At 42.8% G+C, this 26006-nt stretch overlaps 1 long non-coding RNA gene across 1 annotated transcript in view; it reads left to right on the top strand.

Annotated features, from left to right (window-relative positions):
• Positions 1-8084: 8084 nt before the first annotated feature.
• LOC126428325 (uncharacterized) overlaps positions 8085-26006 on the top strand; it is a 41589-nt gene continuing 23667 nt past the window's right edge. The window contains exons 1-2 of the long non-coding RNA XR_007576816.1: positions 8085-8174; positions 24849-24912. This is a non-coding gene — a long non-coding RNA (uncharacterized LOC126428325). The remainder of the gene's footprint in view (positions 8175-24848; positions 24913-26006) is intronic.

Raw genomic sequence — 26006 nt, 5'->3', positions numbered from 1 at the left:
TTTTGTCATTTTTGAGAGGACCGCACGGGGTTTGTACGTGCGTGACCGCTATACTAAACTGATCAAAAAAAGTTTTGCACCACCTGCAGATCTGCGAACGTGTGTGGATTTAGATTCAAGGGGAAGCGAACAATAAGTGACGAGGGTGGTTTTGAACAGTATATTATTACGGAGGTGCAGAGGATAACTTTTAACGTAAAGGGACAGCAAAATCAATTTTTTACATTCAATATTTCTGCTTTAATTCTGGCCCTCCGTCCCCAAATTGGGCGCACTGGCCACTCTGTAGTTGCCCTATACGACACAGCCGGTCCTGAGGGCTCGATCAGTCTCAACCACTGTTCGAAAGTGCTATGCTGAATTTTTTACGTATGCATACGGAGGCTGTCCCACATTAGGAGTCACAGACTTGAAAAATGGGACGAAGGGAGAGGACAAAATGTAGTAGGTGTTACAAGATGCTTGTCAAAAGCAAAAATCGCTGCCTTCAAAAATACTAATCCCGTATTTCTTGACGGCAGCGTGGTTTATTCACTGGCTTTGCCTATAGATCAGATAAAACTCCTAGAGAATTTGGTGGGGGTGGGGGGGCAGAAAGCGTATCTGGCCTCCTCCACCTATCCCCCCCCCCCCCAGAATTACAGTTGGGGGGGGGGGGGGGTAGTGCTACTGCTCCTCCTGACCCTGCTCCCCCCCCCCCCCCACATGGTTTTACGGTGTTGGGCATAACAACATTGTAGCTTATCGTAGTTGTTCAAAGTTATGACTGCCAGTATCAATGCAGGCACGGCAATGGTGTTCTTTGTTGTACCAGAAGATAGGCAGCTTGAACCCTAGCATGCAGGTCTTCATCCATTTTTAAAGGGGTTTCGTATACCGATGTATTGATTTAATCCAAGACGAATAACTCCAGAGTTGTGAAATCCAGAGATTGTGCTGGCCATGGGACAGGACGTCGCTTTCCAATCCAACAATGATGGTATATTTTGTTCAAGTGCTTGCGAACATTAACATCGAAGTGGGCAAGTGCAGCGTCGTGTTGAAACCGTGTCCTTTCACGGACAACAAGGGATACGTTCTCGAAGAGCTGTGGCAGCACATCCCGCAGGAATAACAGGTAATGTGGACCAGTCAAAGAGGGAGGCAGCAAATAAGATCCTGTTAGGTGATCTCGGACAATGTCCGCCCATATGTTAACAGATAATTGATACTGGTATCCATCAGTGTGGGTGGTGTGAGGATTGTCCTCACTCCAGACATGACTGTTGCGCCTGTTGAAAGCACAATCACAAGTGAAAGAGGCCTCATCCATGACCAATACAAATTGGCTGAAGTTCGGCACTACAGAACTGCTGTGTGTAATCCAGGACAGAAGTGAAAGTGGGGACTCGGAATCTGTTGATCCCAGTGCTTGCACACATTCTTTGTGATAGGGGTGTGAATTTGTTCCACCAGTACTATCCACACTGTATACTTCAAAGTGCGCGTTTTGCGGACGAGTTGATGGGTGGTTGGCCACACGATCCATCACACTCTCCTCAAACTCCGGTGTTCGAATATGTCTTTGGCAGGAACCTTGACTGGCTTTTTGTGGCATGAACGACCTCGTCTCTCGTTAAGTTGGTATCGACAGGGATAAACATCTTCCAATTAGGATTGTGCATGTTTGGAAAGCATTATCTGTACATTTGAACTACTTTACGGACACCACATCGTGCCACACGATACATTAAATGCATGCCTGCCAGCTCTTGTGACTAGTAACAGTGCATCTTTGACTACGCATTGTGCGCTGTACCCAGTAACACACCTTACCATGGACACATGACAAGCTGTCAGATGCAAGGGATAACTGATACCAGGTATAGCGGTGTGTGCGCGGCACACGTTAATGCGCCAGTGCGATGCCTTTGGTCATCATATGACACACATGCTGTGAGCTAACTTGTGTACAGTATGTCTGCTGGTCAGGGTTGTACGGTGCTTGACACCTGCTGCCTATTCCAGTGTACAACAGACACCCGGAATGCTTACGAGAGTGCAGCAGACTGCATACACTACTGCAATATATGCACTGAGACTGGAGGTCGTTGCTTTGAACAATTACTCTGAACTCTATTGTTGTATATGGTGTATGCTGTGTATGACCATTACACAATAAATGTGTGCTTCCTCTCACTTTAATTTGTTGTGGACCCACTATCACCTGTTTCAATTTGATCCAAAAGATATGGGACACCCTGTATAATATGTCATCTTCTCGACTACATACGCTAGCAGAGGTTGAAAATACCGCTTCAGTTGTAAATTTCTTTATTTTCACAAGACCGGTATCGGACTGTTATAAGCCCTTCTTCAGGTATCGTAGCTGTGCTGTGGTCCTCGAGTGCCGCGTATACCAGCACCTGAAGATGGGCTTATAACAGTGCGAAACCGGTCGTGTGAAAAGAAAGAAATTTACAGCTAAAGCGGTATTTTCAATCTCTGCTATAATGCTCAGTTACGGATGTTCTTCCAAGAGGATTGTTTGTACATGCGCTATGGCGGTGAAAGATCAGTGTGACCCTTTTTTATATATATTCAGTATTCCTTATGGGCCATTGTTGATATGGGTCCTACCTACTTGAGCAATAGTCTAGGATAAGAGATTTGTAAGCAATCTCCATTGTAAGCTGAGCATATTTTCCCTGAATCCTAACCAGTAAACCAAAGTCTGCCACCTGCTATACTTACAACTGAGCCTATGTGATCGTTCCACTTTATATCCCGACAAATTCTTATAGCCAGCTATTTGTACAATTTGATTGATTCGATTAGTTACTCATCAATGTTGAGCCTTGGAATACTATAAGGGTCAATCATAAAGTTTCCGTTTGTGTCTGGGCATTGATGCAGCTTATATGCAACATAGTGCAAGTCTGATGTGGATATGCAGGGTGGTCCATTGATTGTGACCGGGCCAAATATCTCACGAAATAAGCTTCCAACGAAACAACTACAAAGAACGAAACTCGTCTAGCTTGAAGCGGGAAACCAGATGGCGCTATCGTTGGCCCGCTAGATGGCGCTGCCATAGGTCAAACGGATATCAACTGCGTTTCTTTAAATAGGAACCCCCATTTTTTATTACGTATTCGTGTAGTACGCAAAGAAATATGAATGTTTTAGATCGACCACTTTTTTCGCTTTGCGATAGACGGCGCTGTAATAGTCACAAACTTATAAGTACGTGGTATCACGTTACATTCCGCCAGTGCGCAAGGTATTTGCTTCGTCATACATTACCCGTGTTAAAATGGACCGTTTACCAATTGCGGAACAGGTCGATATCGCGTTGATGTGTGGCTATTGTGATCAAAATGCCCAACGGGAGTGTGCTATGTATGCTGCTCGGTATCGTGGACGACATCATCCAAGTGTCCGGACCGTTCGCCGGATAGTTACGTTATTTAAGGAAGCAGGAAGTGTTCAGCCACATGTGAGACGTCAACCACAACCTGCAACAAATGATGATGCCCAAGTAGGTGTTTTAGTTGCTGTCGCGTCTAATCCGCACATCAGTAGCAGACAAATTACACGAGATCGGGACTCCCAAAAACGTCGGTGTTGAGAATGCTACATCAACATCGATTGCACCCGTACCATATATGCACCAGGAATTGCATAGCGACGACTTTGAACGTCGTGTACAGTTCTGCCACTGGGCACAGGAGAAATTATGGGACGATAACAGATTTTTTGCACGCGTTGTATTCAGCGACGGAGGGTGGTATTCAACTTCAGCGGTAACGTAAACCGGCACAATATGCACTATTGGGCAACGGACAATCCACGATGGCTGCGACAAGTGGAACATCAGCGACCTTGGCGGGTTAATGTATGGTGCGTCATTATGGGAGAAAGGATACTTGGCCCCCATTTTATCGATGGCAATCTAAATGGTGCAATGTATGCTTATTTCCTACGTTAATGTTTTACCGATCTTACTACAAGATGTTTCACTGTGTGACAGAATGGCGATGTACTTCCAACATGATGGACGTTCGGCACATAGCTCGCGTGCGGTTGAAGCGGTATTGAATAGCATATTTCATGATAAGTGGATTGGTCGTCAAAGCACCATACCATGACCCACATGTTCATCGGATCTGACGTCCCCGGATTTTTTTCTGTGGGGAAAGTTGAAGGATATTTGCCATCGTGATCCACCGACAACGCCTGACAACATGTGTCAACGCATTGTCAATGCATGTGCGAACATTACGGAAGGCGGACTACTCGCTGTTGAGAGGAATGTCGGTACACATATTGCCAAATGCACTGAGGTTGACGGACATCATTTTGAGCATTGATTGCATAAATGTGGCATTTACAGGTAATCACGCTGTAACAGCATGCGTTCTCAGAAATGATAAGTTCACAAAGGTACATTTATCGCATTAGAACAACCGAAATAAAATGTTCAGCCGTACCTACGTTCTGAATAAAATGTTCTGGGGTTGCCAACCGCGTCATTTGCTTAAAACCACACGAGCTTTCGGCCAAGCACTCCTTGGCCATTGTCAAGTGTTATGACTGTCAGTAGGCTGTTGGTGCCGTGTTATATACGCTACGTGTCAGCTGTGACGTCACTGGTGCCCGTGACATTGCCATATATGGGCATGTTTTGAGTCGGCGTTCGATGTGTCCTCTTCAACCGCGCGATCGCTGGATCCCACGCAGCGCTGAGCTGCAAGCCACCGTCTCCATTCAGGATGTTTGCAGTAATTTTTATTTCAATAGCTTCCTTTATTAAACTGTCCCAGAAGCCGTTAGTGCGAGCCACGACAGAGGTATCGTCAAATTTTATGTGGTGAATGTTTTCTAACGCATGCTCAGCTAACACAGATTTCTCTGGATAGCGTAGGCGATAATACCTCTCATGTTCTTTCCTGCGTTGTTCCACTGTTTGTCCGATGTACTTTTGGCCGCACTCACGAGGTATTTCGTAGACTCCAGGTGTTCTGAGACCTACTGCGTCTTTAACTGGTCTCAGTAATTGACAGATTTTCATTGGAGGCGTGAAGATTGATTTGATCTTGTGTCTTTTCAACGGGCGGCTTATCTTGCCTGACGCAGAGCCACAGAATGGCAGCAAAGCAAGTTTCTTTTCCTGCTCTTCGTCGGTGGTCTTATTCTGATATTTCTCAGAAATCACTTTTTTCACTTGATGGGCGCTGTAGCCGTTATTCCTGAAAACCTTGCGTAGGTGGCTCAGTTGATGGGGCAGGTTATCGTCGTCTGATATTACTCTTGCACGATGCACCAATGTTTGTAATACAATGCTCTTCTGTGCTGGATGATGATACCTGGTGGCGTGCAGGTACAGGTCTGTATGAGTGAGTTTTCTGTAGACGCTGTGGCCAGTAACGGCTGCAGCGCCCATCAAGTTAAAGAAGTGATTTCTGGGAAATATCAGAATAAGACCACCGACGAAAAGCAGGAAAAGAAACTTGCTTTGCTGCCATTCTGTGACTCTGTGTCGGGCAAGATAAGCCTCCTGTTGAAAAGACACAAGATCAAATCTATCTTCAGGCCTCCAAGGAAAATCCGTCAATTACTGAGACCAGTTAAAGATGCAGTAGGTCTCAGAACACCTGGAGTGTGCCGGCCATGGTGACCGAGCGGTTCTAGGCGCTTCAGTCCGGAACCGCGCCACTGCTATGGTCTCAGGTTCGAATCCTGCCTCGGGCATGGATGTGTGTGATGTCCTTAGGTTAGTGAGGTTTAAGTAGTTCAAGTTGTAGGGGAGTGATGACCTCAGATGTTAAGTCCCATAGTGCGCAGAGCTATTTGAACCTGGAGTCTACGAAATACCTTGAGAGTGTGGCCAGAAGTATATCGGACAAATAGTGGAACAACGCAGGAAAGAACATGAGAGGTATTATCACCTACGCTATCCAGAGAAATCTGCGTTGCGTTAGAAAACGGTCACCATATAAAATTTGACGATACCTCTGTTGTGGCTCGCACTAGCGGCTTCTAGGACAGTTTAATAATGGAAGCTATTGAAATAAAAATTACCGCAAACACCCTGAATAGAGACGGTGGCTTGCAGCTCAGCGCTGCGTGGGATCCAGCGATCGCGCGGTTGAAGAGGACACATCGAACGCCGACTCAAAACATGCCCGTACATGGCAATGTCACGGGCACCAGTGACGTCACAGCTGGCAGGTAGCGTATATAACGCGGCGCCAACAGCCCACTGACAGTCATAACACTTGACAATGGCCAAGGAGTGCTTGGCCGAAAGCTCGTGTAGTTTTATGCAATTGACGTGGTTGGAAACCCGAGAACATTTTATTCAATGTTATCGCTGCAGACTCTGCATTCATTCAGTACCTACGTTCTGTATTTTAATTTAAAAAACCTGTCACCAACTTTTCGTCTAAAATTGTGAGCCACACAGGGTGTTACAAAAAGGTACGGCCAAACTTTCAGGAAACATTCCTCACACACAAATAAAGAAAAGATGTTATGTGGATATGTGTCCGGAAACGCTTAATTTCCATGTTAGAGCTCATTTTAATTTCGTTCTTCCACCTACGCTCAATGGAGCACGTTATCATGATTTCATACTGGATACTCTACCTGTGCTGCTAGAACATGTGCCTTTACAAGCACGACACAACATGTGGTTGATGCACGATGGAGCTCGTGCACATTTCAGTGGAAGTGTTCGTAAGCTTCTCAACAACAGATTCGGTGACCGATGGATTGGTAAAGGTGGACCAATTCCATGGCCTCCAAGCTTTCCTGACTTCAACCCTCTCGACTGTCATTTATGGGGGCATTTGAAAGCTCTTGTCTACGCAATCCCGGCACTAAATGTAGAGACTCTTCGTGCTCGTATTGTGGACGGCTGTGATACAATACGCCATTCTCCAGGGCTGCATCAGCGCATCAGGGATTCCATGCGACGGAGGGTGGATGCATGTATCCTCGCTAACGGAGGACATTTTGAACATTTCCTGTAACAAAGTGTTTGAAGTCACGCTGGTACGTTCTGTTGCTGTGTGTTTCCATTCCATGATTAATATGGTTTGAAGAGAACTAATAAAATGAGCTGTAACATGGAAAGTAAGCGTTTCCGGACACATGTCCACATAACATGTTTTCTTTCTTTGTGTGTGAGGAATGTTTCCCGAAAGTTTGGCCGTACCTTTTTGTAACACCCTGTATGTTTGTGACTATTACAGCGCCATCTATCACAAAGCGAAAAAAGTGGTCCAACAAAAACATTCATATTTCTTTACGTACTACACGAATATGTAATATGGACATATGGCAGCGCCATCTAGCGGGCCAACCGTAGCGCCATGTGGTTTCCCCCTTCAAGCTAGACAAATTTCGTTCTTTGTAGTTTTTTCATTTGACGCTTATTCCGTGAGATATTTGGCCCCGTCACGATCGATGGATCACCCTGTATATCTGTTTGTGAATACGCGTGCCTATACGTTTGTTTGGCGCTTCAATGTATTTTCATTATGTTTCCAGGTCTCGCAAGAAGTTTTGTGGTTACAATACATTCGAGAGGAACGTACGCACACCCCAGAATACTACAGTGGCGAATCCGATTCCGAGTGTTTCGCACTTACCGGGAACACGGACGCCCACAGTTACGAACGGTAGGATCGGATTGTACACGCCACAGGGCGGTAGCAGTAGCGGCGGCCAAGGTAGCGGCACGAATTCGTGGCACACGCAGGGAGCGCCGGGCCGGCCGTTCTACAGAAACCTGGTGCAGAGGCCGCTGCAGAGCGCCACCCCGGCTCCGCGCGCGGGCGACGCCGCAGGCCGCGACGGCGGGCTCGCCGCGTTAAACGTAGCGGGGCCGGGGCAGGCGCCGGCGGAGGCGATGGCCAAGGTGGGCGCGCTGCTGGCCCACGCGGTCCAGCGCGGCGACGACTTCCGCAAGCGGCAGGCGGCGGTCCGCCCGTACCGGCCGCAGATGCAGCTGCAGCCGCGGCCGCAGCGGCCGCCGTTCCAGCCGCGACTGCCGCAGTGGCGGCGGCCGCGCCCGCAGCACTTCCAGCCGCGCGAGGAGCACCCATGGCAGCCCGTCAAGCAGGAGCCGCAGTCGCCCACCGGCCCCCAGAGGAACCTGCCCGTCGGCGTCCCTATCCCGACCAGCGGTACGTGGCCCGTCTCCTTTTAACTGCACATCTACATCTACATCCATACTCCGCAAGCCACCTGACGGTGTGTGGCGGAGGGTAACTTGAGTACCTCTATCGGTTCTCCCTTCTATTCCACTCTCGTATTGTTTGTGGATTGTCAATATGCCTCTGTGTGAGCTCTAATCGCTCTCATTTTACCCTCACGGTCTCTTCACGAGACATACGTAGGACAGCCGACTGGGGTGGCCGAGCCGTTCTAGGCGCTACAGTCTGGAACTGCGGTACCTAAAGAAGTACCTGTACAAATAACAGAGGTACGAGAAATACAAAGTGATGACAACGTTTTGTCTGCAAACTTCTGAAGGAGGTCACAGTTTTATCTGCAAATTTCAGGATCATAGCGAGATTTTAAGTTTACTGCTTTGGAAACTGCAGCGATAAGGCTGGCAATAACATTTCGTTAGATAGTACCGAAACTGGCAACTTATATTCGAGTTTGAATTATTTATTCCTCAATTCGAAACAAAGCATTTCAGAGATTATTCTTGAAACTGAGGAATACTTAAGCAAGGTTCTTAGTCGTTATGTGAAGATTGATTAAATTTCAATGCATCACTTGCATCTTAATCGTGAAATATATGTAGATTAACTTTCTTGGACTCAACAAATTTGGGAATTTCATAGACACCAGAAGTCTCTAGAACAGAGGTTGTGCTTTTCAATTTCGTATTTTTTGCACCATCAAATTGTTCATTTCCATAGTTAGTAGTTTGGGAGGAGCTACACATACCCTACCACTTCTTTTGTTCAGATGTCAGGTTCCTAAGTTGTGCTTTTTAAGTCGCAATAGCACGACTACAGTATTCGTCCCCAGTTTACATATACACTTTTCATAAATTTTGTGTAATTCTTCTTAGTTTTTCCACTTCGAAACTTACTGTATGTTATTCTTTACAGAAATATGATCGAAGACTTTTTACCTATTACTTGAAGTTCAGGGCAACACATCTCGAATTTTTATTCAAATAATCTTCAGAAGTGGCATCTGTTTATCATCTATAGCTTAAGCATGCTTCCTTTGGAGTCAACAACATTATTGCACATAAATCGCATCACAGCGTAACCTCAACACACTACATTATCAAGCAAATCTGGGTCCCAGCTGCCTGTCGTCTGCTGAAAAGCGCAAAGGATTCCACCGAGGGGCGTAGCAAAGCGCTTTACGCAGCCTCCATTTCCAGGAAATTAGCATGACCGATTGCGCATTTTGGAAATTTAGGCACATGGACAAAGTTGAACACAAAGGCATCATGTGTTAGCAGAATAATAAATTTGTGATGTGTCCTCAAACTTGGACAGAATGAAGTCATTTACTTTATTGACGTTGAATTGTTCATTTGAAGGCGAAAAATAGCCTTTTTCTAAAACCAATCAAGTATCTTAGTTGAAATGTTGTGAATATCCAGGTATACTTTTTAAAATTAATTTCAATACAAAGGTATTATTAATACTCAAACAATGGAAACTCCACACAGGAATATCAACAATGTAGGAAAAGGTAGATTGCTTCTTACGGTAAAGAAAATACGTCACGTTCTGGAAAGACACAATTCAAAAGACACAGACACAAAGCTTTCGGCCCCATCCGTAATCAGCAAAATAGAAACCCCAAAATAGAAAACCCACAAGCGAGCACATGTCACGCAGACATGACTGCCCACTCCTGCGGCTCAGGTCAGAATGCAAGATGATTATGGCTGTGGCCGAAAGCTTTGTGTAAGTGTCCTTCAGTAGTGGCAGTCTGCAACTTAATGTACCTTCTTTGCGGTAACTAGCAATCTGCGTTTTCCCACATTGTTGACCTTATGAATACTGTATTTGTTTTGCTGTTCTTGACTGAAATTCACCATTTCCAATTTTGAGCAATTTACTAGCAAAACATATATTATCTTGTCTGGAAGATATAACTCTCGTATTAGTTTTAAGTTCCAGTTTTATTATATGTGCCTGTAGGTATGATCTTTTCAAAGATGCCTTGACTTCCTTTGCCCTCGTCCCTCGTGAGACTACTGGTAAGATCTGATGGAGATTGAATGGGGAAAAAACCGAAGCAGCATCCTATAGGACAGTTGTTGTTAGCAAATCTCCCATTGCTCTGCCTAATGCTTCAACGGTTGTTTTATGATATACTGAAACCTAATCCCAAACAATCAAAGTGCAGTCATGCACGAATTTATAAGTATTACTTTGCTTGGAAACAATTCAGGTGCGGTCACAATAAAATTTTCGGGGCAAGTTTGAATGTAAAAAGTGAAGTCCATCCTCCATATAAAAGTGTGGCAGCAGCGCCAGATCATGCTGAGGCGGCACTTTATCCAACAGATCAGACTTTTGCAAGTGTTAGATGAATTAAAAATGTCTTGCCAGTGCCTCCAGGCACATTTTCCCTTTGTTGTCGTTGATTGCTGATGTTTTTTGCTTGTCATTCAAAAGACAGTCGTTTTGAAAGGTCAGTAAAAGACAGTAATGGTGGAAATTTGTTTCTTGCAATTTGTTGATGTATTTATATTGGAATGTTTCAGTAAAGCAAGTCCAAAATGTTTTCCAGATTTACCCGAGAGGGATTCATCCCCTCAAACAATCCAAGTAAAGTGTCATCAAACATATTTTGGTCATAATCTATGTCATCTGATGACACTTTTTGTCATTTACAATGCAGTATGTCTTGAACTGTGCTTTTGCAGTGATTTGGCCAAAGGTACATCAGGCCAGTAATTGCACATAATGAAATAATGACAGCAAATAGATGTCTGAGTGATTTTTCTGCACAGCATACCAAACATTCAGATAGCTTTTTTTCTTAGTGAGAATTTCTTCTAGCAGACACATTGTGTTGCACACTTGGTGGAAAGTATGAGAAGTCGCCTGTCACTGCTAGATGGCAAGGGCATCAAAATATGGTAATAGTATGAGAAGAAGTACCACCATAGATGTATCTTGAGAATGTGTCTGTTGTTTCACACGACTAGTGTGTTGAAGGTGGTTAATTGAACCCTATGCCAGGGACTTTCTTGTGGATTGCGGAGTAATCTCATAGATGCAAATGTAGTTTTGGCAGCACATTACAAATTGAGCAAGTCAATAATGGGTTGGTCGACCTTTGACCATTATGCAAGGAGTTATTCAGCTTGGCACTGATCAATAGAGTCATTGGACATCCTCCTGGTGGATATTGTGCCAAATTCTGCTCAACTGGTCATTGTTGTTGTTGTTGTGGTCTTCAGTCCTGAGACTGGTTTGATGCAGCTCTCCATGCTACTCTATCCTGTGCAAGCTTTTTCATCTCCCAGTACCTACTGCAACCTACATCCTTCTGAATCTGTTTAGTGTATTCATCTCTTGGTCTCCCTCTATGATTTTTACCCTCCACGCTGCCCTCCAATACTAAATTGGTGATCCCTTGATGCCTCAGAACATGTCCTACCAACCGATCCCTTCTTCTGGTCAAGTTGTGCCACAAACTTCTCTTCTCCCCAATCCTATTCAATACTTCCTCATTAGTTATGTGATCTACCCATCTAATCTTCAGCATTCTTCTGTAGCACCACATTTCGAAAGCTTCTATTCTCTTCTTGTCCAAACTATTTATCGTCCATGTTTCACTTCCATACATGGCTACACTCCATACGAATACTTTCAGAAATGACTTCCTGACACTTAAATCAATACTGGATGTTAACAAATTTCTCTTCTTCAGAAACGCTTTCCTTGCCATTGCCAGCCTACATTTTATATCCTCTCTACTTCGACCATCATCAGTTATTTTGCTCCCCAAATAGCAAAACTCCTTTACTACTTTAAGTGCCTCATTTCCTAATTTAATCCCCTCAGCATCACCTGACTTAATTAGACTACATTCCATTATCCTTGTTTTGCTTTTGTTGATCATCAAAATCCCAAGCTGATGGAGAGCCCTACCCCATGATACTCCAAACATTATCGATTGGCTAGAGATCTGGTGACCTTGCTGGCTCAGGAAGCATTTGGCAAGCATGTCGACACGTATTAGAAGCTCTCACTCTGTGCCGGCAGGTATTATCTTGCTGAAATGTAAGGTCAGGATGGCTGGCCATGAAGGGCAGCAAAATGGGGCATAGAATATTGTCGACATACAGGTCAAAGGCGGGTCTGGTGACACCCTGGACAGAGGTGGAATATCACTCTGAACATCACCAACCATACAGCCCATCACCCAGAAGTGACGGTCTGAAGTGCCATTTCTTTTCATAGCAGGACCCCTTCGGTTAACATGTGCGGCACCTTTACAGCACAATGGTACGTCGGTGATATTCTATGCCCCATGTTGTTGCCCTTCATAGCAAGCCATGTTGGGTTTACAGTTTAGCAAGATAATGCCCACTGGCATACAGCATGAATTTCTACTGCTTATCTTTGTTCTTGCCAAATGCTACCTTGGCCTTTGAGGTCATCAGATTTCTACCCAATTGAGAATGTTTGGAGCATTATGGACAGGGAGCTCCAACCAGCTCAGGATTCTGACAATCTAATGTGCCAATTTGACAGAATTGAGCTTGATATCCCTCAGGCAACATTCAATAAGTCTGTCAATCAATGCGCTTGCATAAGAGCCAAGGTAAACCAGCGTGTTATCGACTCACTCAATTTGTGAAGCTCTTTCTCTTGAATAAATAATCCCTACTTATTTTGAAGTTGTAATCATTTTTTTTTGTTTGTAAATGTGCATCACATCTACTGATCTTTGTCCCATTTGGTAAACTCCTTTGTGGTGCGTCCCCCCCCCCCCCCCTCTTCCCCCTTAGAGTGTATACCGCAAAAAAGAGAAATAAGGAAAACAGGATTGATAAGTTACGAACATTAAAACACAAGTATGGCAATAGAGTAACAGAACATATGTTGAAACATCTCTGGGTGAAAACAATTAACAACAACATTTATGTACATGTACATCTGTACTCTCCAGACAGTTGTGAAGTGTTTGTCACATAGTACTTCCCATTGTTCCACATATTGCTGTTCGTTCCTGTTTCATTCATGTATGGTGTGCAGAGAGAATGAATTCTTAAATATCTCTATATACACTGTAATTAGTCTAATTTTGTCTTCGCAGTCTTTATGGCATTGAATGTAGTGGGGCCGTGGTTTTTGCGTAGATTATTCACACAATGCTGGGTCTCGAGATGTAAGTAGGCAATTGCTGGATCAGTGGTGTCTATCTTCAAATTTCTGCCATTTCAAGTTTGTAGCATTTCCATGATGCTGTCAAGTGAAACAAACCTGTGGCCATTCTTGCTGCTACTCGTTACATACATTCAGTATCCCCTGTTAGTCCCATTTGCTACACATTTGATCAGTATCTAAGATAAGATGCAACGCGTAAGTGATATTTGTGGCATGCCCCCCTCCCCCCTGCTCCCCTCGAGTGTATACTGGAAAAAAAGAAAAATAAAGAAAGGAAGATTGATTGTAGGCTGACTGAATTTTCTCAGTAATCTGGCAATGAACCAAAGTCAGCCATCTCCTTTAACTGTGATAGGCAAATTTGATCACTCAGCATCATATTCTTACAACTGTTACTCCCAGATGTTTGTTTGGGTTGACTTATTTCAGTTGTGACTCATATTGCATTTTAAGAAGGGCACAATTTTTACCTTATTGAATATTATTTAGACCTGATTGAATATTTATGCAGCTTTTTTAAAAACGATGCTAATTCATTACAGATACTAATTCATTATAGATAATTGCATAATCTGTAAAAAGTTCAAGCTTGTTATTAATATTGTCTGCCAGGTCACTAATAAATGACAAGAACAGCAAGTGTCATAATATACTTTCTTGATGCGTGCCTGAAGTTTATTTCACTTCTGTCAGTGGCTGTACTGGAGTTGGACAAAAATATGGAAATACCACGAGAAATGCTTTGTTGAATATAAGCTGAGCCTGCAGGTTGCACTGTTGTGTTTGACTGTGAACACCACCTGTGCAACATTCTCGGTATGTTTCAAATATGAATCATGGTCAGAACAGTGTTGTGTGTAGTCGTGTGTGCGTTATTTTGGAGCTAAGTGACTTTGAATGCTGGCAAATTCTTGGTGCTTTATGGTGGGTGTTAGCTTTACTGAGGTAGCCAAAGTGTTTAGTATTTTGGGGGGTTACTATATTGGAGATCTAGACCATATCCAGGGAAAGCAGAAAAACGTAGTCCACTAAGTGACAATGTGGACAAAAGTGAGCATTGAATGATTGTGACAGATGGCCACTGAAGAGGATTGTGATAAAAATAAGTGAATGACATGTGCAAAAGTCAATGCAGAGTTGAATGTTACACTTGCAAACCCTGCCAGAACTGATAAACATGAAGGGACCTCCATAAACTGGGAATTGGATGGCGTGCTGGAACTGCAAGACCACTCACCATTGCTGCAAATGCTAGTAATAAGGAAACACGGTGTGGAAACAATAAAAGCTGGACTATAGAGCAAAGGCAGAAAGTCATTTGGTCAGATGAGTCTCGTTTCATACAGTTTCCAACTTCTAGTCAAGATCACAGCCCAAGAGTGAAAGGTGTTGGGGTTTGGTGATGATTTGGGCACCCGTATTGTGCTGTTCCACAGGTCCCACTGGTACTCTGCAAGTTTACATTACTGCCGAGGATTATGCGACCACCTTAGCTGACCAGGCCAATCCCCTGGCATGACATCCATTCCACAATAGTGATGCTGTGTTGCAAGATGATAGGTCCCCTATTCACACAGCTTGCACCATTCAGAACATTCAACACAACAGCTTAATGTGAGGCATTGAAGAAGTACACAAAATTAAAATTGTGTGGTATGAGTAGCTGGGAGTATTCTTTGCACCCACAGGCACCTCTCTGTCATGAAGTATGAGAGCTGTGTGCAGAAGTGTATCACTCTTCCAAGTACTTGCCAATCCCAATGCTGCCTAACTTTAGTGATCTGAAAGGAACTGATGTATCCAATGCAGTACGGCCAGGATCGTTGACACTGAAGACGTTACGATGTGTCACACGGTATACAAGGTGTGCACTTCTGACTGGAGGTTTTGAGTTCGTGCATGACAGTGTGTGATGGTATACTGCTGGTGTAACATCATTACTTCTCAGTTTATTTCAATGGCAACAATTCTGTCACCCCAGTTACAGTCTGGACTTAGCTCATCTTTTCTCATCTCAAGAAATGTATTGCTGGCCAGCACATTGCAAGTGATAATGAGACTGAGGTAAACATCCAAAACTCATTGCAATCGGCCAAATTCTACAAAATGGGTAAGTTGCAATTAGTTCCAAGATATGACACATGCCTTACTTTGTGTGATGCATATGTCAAATAGTAGTTGAAGGGGTGTAGATTTTGCTGTAATAAAATACACTTGTGAGCAAGTAGCCAATCTTTTTTAATACCCAAATGCTACTCTTTTTCTGGTTCAGTTTTGTATCTGTAAACAAACACAAAATTATTATGGAACTTTGCTTTTTTTTAGGTGATAATTAAATCTGTGTTGGAAGGTAGGAGACGAAATACTGGCAGAAGTAAAGCTGTGAGGACCGGGCGTGAGTCGTGCTTCAGTAGCTCAGTTGGTAGAGCACTTGCCCGCGAAAGGCAAAGGTCCCGAGTTCGAGTCTCAGTCGGGCACACAGTTTTAATCTGCCAGGAAGTTTCAAGACTAAAGGTAATTTCGGGAGTATCACAAGTGAGTGTTATTGGGCCATTACTGTTTACAGTTTATATTAAAGATTTAGTGGAAGACATTAGAGGACCTGTGAAGCTATTTGTAGACATTAATGTTGTGTATAGGAAAAAAATTAGGTAGAAAATTGCAGGAAGACCTGCAGTGGATCGATAATTGGTGGTGACTGGCAGTTTCCTCTGAACGCAAATAAATATAACATATTGTGCATAAATAAGCAAAGAGAGCCACCACTGTTTGCTATTGGTGAGAAATCACTGAAAACAGTAACTACAATAAAATAACTAAGGGTGATATAAAGTGGAATGACCACATCAAATAAATAGTGGGAAAAGCAAATACCAAGTTGAGATTCACTGGAGAATATTGAGGAAATGTAATTCATCCATGAAAGACTGTTTCTTAAGTGTTGTTTATCAGTGTGGGACCCTTATCCAATAGGATTAATAGCAGAGATAGAGGGGATCCAAAGAAGTGTGGCACATTTTGTCAGAGGATTGTTTACTCAGTGTAAGAGCATTACAGAGATGCTCAACAAACTCCAGTGGCAGGTGCTACAAGAGAGGCATCATACATCATGGAGAGGTTTACTATTAAAATTCTGCGAGAGTACATTCCGAGAAAAGTCGAGTAACATATTACTCCCTCCCATATACATATCTTGTGAAATGATCATGATTAGAGAACTTAGAGCTCACATGGTGCTTTACCAACAATAATTCTTCCCACATGCCATTAGTGCAGGGATCAGGAAAGGAGAGGAAAAGATAGTGGTACTAGGATAGAAGTACCCTCAGCCACATTTCATGAGGTGGCTTGCGGAGAGTAAATGGAGATGGACACGTGGGTTGGCATAGAAGAGAAGAGGTCTTTTGTGTGATATGCCCTATTTAGTGATTTATCTGCTGAGGCACTGTTTATGTTCCTTGGAAGAATTGTGTACATTCAGATTGCTCCAGCAATCTTTCCTGTTGAGCAAACTGGATTGTGCCCAGGACGGCACTCCACTGATCAAATTTTATCATTAATAATGCTTATTGAAGCAGTATACCAAATGAAGTAGAAAACATGAGTTGCTTTCCTTGATCTAACTGCAGCATATAATGGGGGTAGGAGGCATGATCTGTTTTATAAATTATTATGCTTTAATCTGTGCAGAGGGGCAATAAAAGTAATTGACAACACGTTCGCTGGAAGGATATTTGCTGTAACTGCTGCAAAAAGACACTAGCTGTTTGAAAGTATTAAACAGTGTCTTACAACAGGGATCCATCCTTACTCCTCTCTTATTTAATTTATGTGTATTCCATATTCCTCCAATTGAGTCTAGAAGCTTTGGGTATATGGATGAGTGGGCTACAGCTATCCAACACAAATCCTCTGAAACAGCTGAAGAAATACTAACTCATGATTTAGACATCTTAAGCCGGTACTCTTCCATAAACTGAGATTACAGCCTAACTCAAATAAAATGGAAGTTGTCTGTTTTCTTCTGTCCAATAGATTTGCAAACAGAGCCCTTGATGCCTTTTTTGAGGAAACGTCATCGTAACACACATCCAAAATACCTTGGGATCACATTAGACTTGACTCCTTCTTTAAACATGAACATTTGCTAAGCTCAAAAGCAGAAATAAATTCTTCATAAGGTCTGTGGCACTAGTGGGGAATCCTCAGTAGACACACTTCAAATACCAGCGCTCAGATTGGTGCACTCAACAGCACAGTACTGTGCATCTCTCTGGCTTAATAGTTCTTATGTGAAAGAGATAAATGTGTAGACCTACGCACATTGTTAGTGGATTGGTACATCTAGTCCCATGTACAAGTTACCTATTATTAGTTGCATTCCACATCCTAATATCAGACAGAAGCTCTACACAAATACCAGAAGAGTATTGATAATTCCAACCTCTTAGTATTGAATGATGTATTCTCTGTGGAGTGAAAAAGTTAAGATCAGGACTACCCACTCTTTATCACAGACAGGATTCTTACTGAAAATGAATTCAAAGCCCTCTATGAATGAAAATGCTGTTGGCAACATTTCCATCCTCTACATTACCTGGACTCCACCACATTCAGGAGAAACCCTCTGGATTTGGCCAGCATCACGAAATTTTGGACAACTCTGAACTGCATCTGAATGGGGCCATGGAAGATGTGCAGTCACTCTCCACAGGTGAAGCAAATCTTCATTGCCACCTTGTGACTGTGGTGTGAAATGACAAGACAGTTGCTCATGTTGTATCAGCATGCCCTACATGTGGGTGCTTTTCGACAGTGATGTAGAAAAGACTGACAGTATTAAAAAAAAAAAGACAAATTGTACTCAATGTAAAGAAGGGATCGTGAACTGCAGACAGGCACGACAAAAAGACTTTCGTAGAAACTTTCAGCCAAAGCTGTCTTCAGAAAAGATGATATAATGACTTTACTATGCTAGGATGTACAGAAACACCATATAAATTTAAAAGTACAATGATTGAAATTAGGTAAGTTGTGGGCTTTGGTGTTAAATAAGGCAAAACACACCGATTCTTCCCCATTAATAGCTCCATAACACACATCAGCATGACTCCGTAATGTTCAGCAGTTGGCTTGTTGAGCTCATTTGAGATTGCAGTTGCTTCCTAAGTCATCATAGCCTCTGATGACAATTTCAGCATTCTAAGACAAAACATTAGGCAGATAAATATGTTTTGGACCATCACCTAATGCCCATAAAATAAATATCAGCAATAATGCAATACTGGCTGTTAAAGTCTGCATTTTATATGATATAATTTTTATGAAACATTCGTTGTCACATCTAATCTAGGTAAAACCATATGTTTTGATGAAATCCTCCATTGCCTTAATCAGTAACAATCAGTGTGTAGAAGCATGTTTTGGTTTGTGAGACTGAGTTCAGCAACTGCCCCTGATTTTTCAAGTTCTCAAGTTTTTATTTAAGTAACCTTTATTATTCTGCATAGCAGTCAGTAATGGTATGGATAGACCAACTGATGTAGTTGCTTCCTCACTCATAAGGAATCTTATACATTGCAGAGACCCTGAGACCAAGGTTGTCTTTAACTGGACTCAGCTCCTTTACCTTCATCTTCATCTGCATCAACATACATACTCTGCAAGCTATTTTTTGCCGTGTTGCATGATGTATCGTGTACCACTATAAGCCATTTCCTTTCCTCTTCCACTTGCAAATAGAGTTTAAAAAACTGCCTATCTTTTGCCTCTGTATGACCCCTAATTTCTCGTATCTTATGTATTGTATGTTGGTGGCAGTAGAATTGTTCTGCAGTCAGTTTCAAATGCCAGTTCTTCAAATTTTCTCAATAATGTTCCTCAAAAAGAATGTCAGCTATCCTCCAGGGATTCTCATTTGAGTTCCTGAAGCATCTCTGTAACACTTGCATGTTGCTCGAACCTACCAGTAACAAATCTAGCAATCTAGCAGCCGACCTCTAAATTGCTTTGATGTCCTCCCACAACCTGACTTCGTACAAATCCCAAACACTTAAACAGTACTCAAGAATATGATTCTTCAATTTCTATAGGCGTATTTTATGACGAAATAAATCTCGGGTGAACAGCCTGGTACGAGTTTGCATAGGACACAATATTTCGGCAATCGACCACGTTGCCATCATCAAGTGTGCTGATTTACTGGCCGGCGGTGGGCCGGCGCCGGTATATATAGGACAATCCCCCTCCTGCTCCTCCCTCAGGCACTTCCTATGAGTCGGTGCGGTCCGCGCTCCGTGCATGGTCCAGGTACAGCATCCGTTCTCCCGCCGGATACCTTGCCAAAGCGGAAGTGTATACGTAGGTCAAATCATTCGTACGATTGAGGACCGATGCTGAGAACATCGACGGCACACTAGACTGCAACAGCCCAGTAAGTCGGCAAGTGCTGAGCATTGCCTGTCGGAACTCCACAGCATGGATTATCACCAAACAAAAGTCCTGACAAAGACTTCCAAGTACTGGGACTGTGTCATCAAAGAAGTCATAGAGATCAGAGTAAGGGAGCCACAACTAAATCGTGACATCCTTAGCAAGGCGTGGGAACCCGGATTAAGAAGAAAATGGATATTTCCCAGAGTGTACCGACTTCGGGGGAGGAGGGAAGAATAACAAGAGCAGTGCCGGCAGACCCTCCTGAACGAGAAGACCTAGGACGCAGCGCCCAGAGGGCGGGAGAATGGATGCTGTACCTGGACAGCGTGTTGGGCGTGGACCTCACTGACTCATAGGAAGCGCCTGAGGGAGGAGTGGGAGGTGGATTGCCCTATATATACATGGCGCCGGCCCACCGCCGGTCAGTACATCAACGCACCTGATGATGACAGTGTGGTCGATGGCCGAAATATTATGTCCTATGCACACTCATACCAGGCTGTTCACCCGAGATTTATTTCATTACTCAAGAATAGGTCACACTAGTGTTCTATATGTGATCTCCTTTACAGGTGAACCACACTATCATAAAATTCTCCCGATAAATCAAAGTCAACCATTCGCCTTCCCTGCCACAATGTTCACATGCTTGCTCCATTTCATATCACTTTGCAACATTACGCCTAAATATTGCAACTTTACGCCCAGATATTTAATCGATATGACTGTCGAGCAGGACACTACTAATGCTGTACCTGAAGATTACTGGTTTGTTTTTCTTACTCAACTGCATTCACTTACGTGTTTCTAGATTTAGAGATAGCTGCCATTCATCGATATCCACCCATGCACCAGAGCATTGTCAGCACATTGCTGCCCATTCTTTCCACCAGATCATTTATGTGTAAAGAAAATAATAGTAGTTCTATCTTGTTTGGTAGTTGGAAAACAGGTCTAACGTCTCCTCTTTACAGACCCTGCATATTTTGCAGGATGAAGCACTGCAGAAAGGAAGAAACACATTAAGTAGATTGTCATGTGATACTTCAAATTTTCGTATCTTCATTTCATGGAGAACATTGACTCTATATCTTGAACCCCGTAGCCATTATTTCAGATGATGACCTTGGAATCCAGGTGGCCTTCATCACAGATGGTTGTAGCTGTATATATTAATTTTTTGAAAACAGCTCACTTGTAGACATTGTATCCTGAATTACTGGAGAAGATCATTTGTTCCAGTGTTTGTGGAGCCTCTTGCTGTACGATGTGTTTGACCATGAAAGCTTGCTAAAAGATAGCTCAGTGTCAATTTAGAATCCGTGAAATGTGATATATATCAATGACTTGTATGGAAAGAAATAGCTCAAGATGCCACACTGGCTGCAGGTTCCAAACAATAATGGTATTGTTTTCCAAAAAATACCCTAGTTTATATGTTTGGTGAGGGTCAATAAAATGGAGATGACTGAGATAATATCGGGAATCTGCTTGTGAATCACGTTTTTGGACTAACTGCAAAAAATAAATGCAATCATGAAATTTCCCTGGATTCACACTTTGCGCATGGTGATACACCCTAGAGTTTGTGTTATATTCAAACTGCCTTTTCTATCTTATATTATGCTTTTCTTCTTGGGAAGGCAGATGATAGTACATGTGGATATGAAAAAAATTTAAGGATATCTTAGCTCAAGAGTTTCACAAAATATTCAACGAAGTTAAGCTACAGGACAAATGTACCTTCTGGAGTGCAGATACATATGTAGAGATAAATGTCCAACAGGTTTAAACTCTTTCATCCCTGTTCCAACTTCTTGATTCCCACAATAATTGTCATGTTCCTCCACATTTATTTATGCATTTTGTATGTTTCACATCATCTTGTGTTGTTTGTTTTTCTTTTGACCAGTTTTCTGGTTCCCCATCGTGTTTTCTCTGATGCTTCTGCTCTTTGCAGCACCCACTATTGTAGTACCATAGTGTTTTATCCTTTATCTCTGGCACCTTGACTGTTTGCCCTAGATTACATCTATATTTACTCTATGAAATGTCCTCCAATTAGAAGATTTTTCAATTTTTTAAATTCATTAATTATTAACAAAATTTAACACCTGGGTTCTCAGCTGAAACACAGAAATCTATGTTAAACAACCACATATTTAGCACATTTCCATCTAGAGAGAGAGAGAGAGAGAGAGAGAGAGAGAGAGAGAGAGAGAGTGAGTGAGTGAGTGTAAACAGATGAGACAGTTCTGAATGTTAATTTTCATTAATACATTATGAACATTCTAAACAGTTACTATAGCTGAAAATGTGCTAAATGCAGCCAGGTCTTTTAGCTTAGCTTTCTGTGCTTCAGCTGAGAACCCAATTTTGTTAATAACTGACAAATTTGCAAACTGAAAAATCTACTAATTGGAGGATGATTCATAGGTAAATAAAAATGTAATCTGGGGGCAATACTCAAGATGTCAGTGATAAAGGGAACAACACTCTGGTATCACAATAGTGGGTGCTGCGAAGATCAGAAGCATTGTATATATCAGAATATGTGTGTATATCTCCTCCAAAACCCCTGGATTGATTTCAACCATATTTGGCACTGTGGGGTTTATAACCTCCTACCTCCAATCAGAGGGGATATGGGCAAAAACGTGTTTTTCGTAGTCTGTGGCAAATGGGTTGCCTTGCACAACAGGCACGTAGCCGTGTCAGTGTGCCAAAACAACCTGCTCTGCAGGGCAGCCCATATATTATAGATAAGATCCCCCCCCCCCTCCCCGCCCCCGCCCCCACACTCTGTCATGTAGCCTGCCCTGCAGCCTGATTTATTGAATGGTGTATCAGTGACACACGTGCCGATGAGCATGGCTGGGGACAGGTTGAGGTGAAAAGAGGAGGACATGGTCAGAGTGGGGGGAGGAAGATATTGTCAGAGAGGGGGGAGGGGGGAAGAGGAAATGGGCAAAGAGTGGGGGAGGAGAAGATGAAGAGACAGAGAGAGTGCAGAGGAGAAGGGGTTGTCAGCATGTTTGTCGAACACATACATGGGCGAAGCCACAGGGAAAAGGGTACTATTCAATAAGATAATGGTTCTTATCCCCATCTGGCTATCTAGATTTAGGTCTTCCATTATTTTCCTGGGTTGAAGGTTAAGGTGTAAAGTGAATGCCAGGATAATCCTTTCTGAAGATGATGACTGATTCTCTTTCTCAATCCAACGATTGTGCTCTGTCTCTAGTGACCTCATTGTCACTAATCTACTTTTCTTTATATAGTTTTGAATGAACAGCAATGGGTTACCACAGGTTTTTGGCATAGTAGTGTATTTGAAATTGAGGTAATGAAATCTTTTGTGTGTAGTAATAAACTGAAAGTATATCTCAGTAGATTAATGTTGGTATAGTAACTCTTGCAGTTTATTTTTGGCCTCACATTCATACATCCTTGTTACATACTAACTCATAATCTGAGATATATTGCCTAACAAAAAAGGGAAACACCCAGAAGGGGAAGAGGAAAAGAAAAGAAACTTCATGAGCTTAGAAGGTGTGTTGTGTTGTTTCAGTGATTACAAAATTGAGTCAGATTTATAAAGAACTTTGCAGTGTGAACCCACTTATCCGTATGATGTGCTTCTCTGGCCTGGCACTGATTCACTTAGAAAGTGTGTTGTAAATCCATTGCATCCTCTCCTGAGTCAACTGTTGTAACTAGTCCTTGATGTCCTGGGCACTGCCTCTGGGAAGGCGTTGATGCCCGAGCTGGGTCCACACGTGTTCTATCGGAGACAGGTGTTCGGTTCTTCCTGGCAACAGGAGTACCTTACTGACACACAGATAGTTTGTGGGGACATATGCTGTGTGTAGACAAGCATTATCCTGTTAAAAAATGGCACCACGATACTTTAGCATGAGAGGTAACACGTGATGATGTGGGATGTACAGGACATACTATTGTGCCACCAGAGTTCCCTCAGTCACTATCAGCTGTGAACTGGTCATACCCCACGGTTTCCCACACCAGGAAAAACAGTGCTGTGCATATCCAAAATATTGGAAGAGAGAGACATTTCCCCAGGCAACTACCACACTCACCAACACTAGTCATTTATGATGGTGCACAACTGAGATTTGTCACTGAACACCATGCAGGGCCATTCATCACCTGTCAGTGCTTCTCAGTCACAGCACCTCAAATGCAGCAGTGTATGTTGGGTGTTAAAAGAAGCCTACACGTGGGATGGTAATTCCCTAGTTCAGACTGAGCTAATCTCTGACCGATGGTGCAGGATGACACCGATTGTTGCAGGGAGTCCATTATTCGTTTTGAGATGGTAGCACAGATGTGGAGGAATTACAAAGTGCTCTGTACACAGCACGATGATCCTACCTCGTGGTGGTCAGACATTGTTGATCGGAACGGACCTCGATTGTGCCTGCCCTCACATTCCCATACAGTTCATCATCGTCTGTCACATCTGAATGCCCCACAATCTGTGATCCGACTGACCAGCCAAACGGAGACCCCCGATGAAGCCCCTTTCGAGCTCTGTCAGGTGCCGATATGTCTGTCACAGACAACTACATGGCATCTCTGTTTCTTTCTCAGTGATCACTCAATGTCTGACACTTCATGCCCCTTACATACCAGGCCTGGTAACAACACTAACTGTCAACAACATTGGTATATTTCATTGGCCAGTCTAGCAGCTGCAGAGAATTGCAATTTTAACTGTGTACATAAGGACGGTATGTATGAAGTTACATTAACATAGAACTGTGACTTCTGGGTGCTTCACATTTTTTTCTCAGGCAATGTACATAGCATGTATATCACTGTGCTCAGCCTATATTGTTGTCAGACTAGACTGTAAGTGTTTGTGCCCATCTGCAGGTCTTGCCGGACCCAGCCACGTGACACGCTCCCGTCCGTGGCGCCCGCCACCAAGTAAGCTCTGACTTGTCCTACTCATGTTCTCTCTTCGACTCCAGTGAATGGGGTGTTCAAAGTTTGTTTTCTGTCTCGCAGGTCCCGCAAATGTTCGCAGCTTCATCCCTCGTGCAGCCGGGCAGCAGGGCCCGAGATTTTAAATGTAAGTGAAATGTTTTCAATATTGAGAAAAGTGGGAAAGTTGCCAGTTGCTAGTTGTTTATGACTTTATTCTGGTAAACTAGTTTGGGGCACAATGCTCACTTTACTAGTTTTAGAACTGTTGAAAGTTCAAACACCAGTCAGTGGTGGCATCCTCGCATGGTGTCCCATATAATGTCGAACAGTGCTTGAAGCTAGTCTTTGATTTTAATTATTTTAAATAAATGCTGTCTTATTTATTTCATCACATATTGTGTACAATATGCTTACTTAAGGAGCAAAGTAATTGTAAGTGTATTGTTTACAAAATTTAGTACAGCACACTTGCATTTCGACAAAAATAATTAATTTTTGGAACAGCAAGAGAACATGCATTGAATGCCTTTACATGTGTATTCTTGTGCCACAGCTTGGTGAGTAGATTTTTTATCTATACTGTTACATTATGTTTTAGTGCTTATATATCTGATTTCCTAAAATTTTGATAAATGGAAATAAAACATTTCAAGTGTTCTGCCATAATGCCTTCCCTAGAGATGAGAAAGAAATTGTGTTTCCAGACGGTTTGTTCCAGGTGAGTCTCCAGGAGTGCTATTGTAGTGGTGAGAGGAGCCATATCCAGCTTGTTTTGCCTGTAGGTCTGGAGGATAATACTCATTGGATGACTGTGAGGGCAAGAAAAATTATGGCTCAGTTGAATGTGGCAGTTGCAGTATCCAAGAGATCTACATTCTCATCTACATTTGTTCTCTGAAAACCACTGTGGTGTGCATGCAAAAGGGTACTTTCTATTACCATTTATTAATGATTCTATTCATATATGGAATGTTGGAACAATGACTGCTTTAATGCCTCTGTGTGAGCATTAATAAATCTACAGTTACGGCACTGATAAGTAGGAGGCTGTTGCATATCCATAGATTCTTCGCTTAATACAGATTCTTCAAACTTTGCAAGAATGCTTTTGTGGAATAGATGGCAGCTGTTGTCAGTTTTCAGGCAGTTTAGCATTTCAGAATTTCAGTAACTTATTTCTGTGGGTCAAACAAATCTGTGACCAATTGTTGTGCTGTTTCGTGTTTTTGTGTATACATT

Source organism: Schistocerca serialis, chromosome 12, assembly GCF_023864345.2.
Source record: "Schistocerca serialis cubense isolate TAMUIC-IGC-003099 chromosome 12, iqSchSeri2.2, whole genome shotgun sequence".
NCBI lineage: Eukaryota > Metazoa > Arthropoda > Insecta > Orthoptera > Acrididae > Schistocerca > Schistocerca serialis.
The sequence above is the reverse complement of the archived record's forward strand: the minus strand, read 5'-3'. Positions and strand labels throughout refer to the sequence as shown.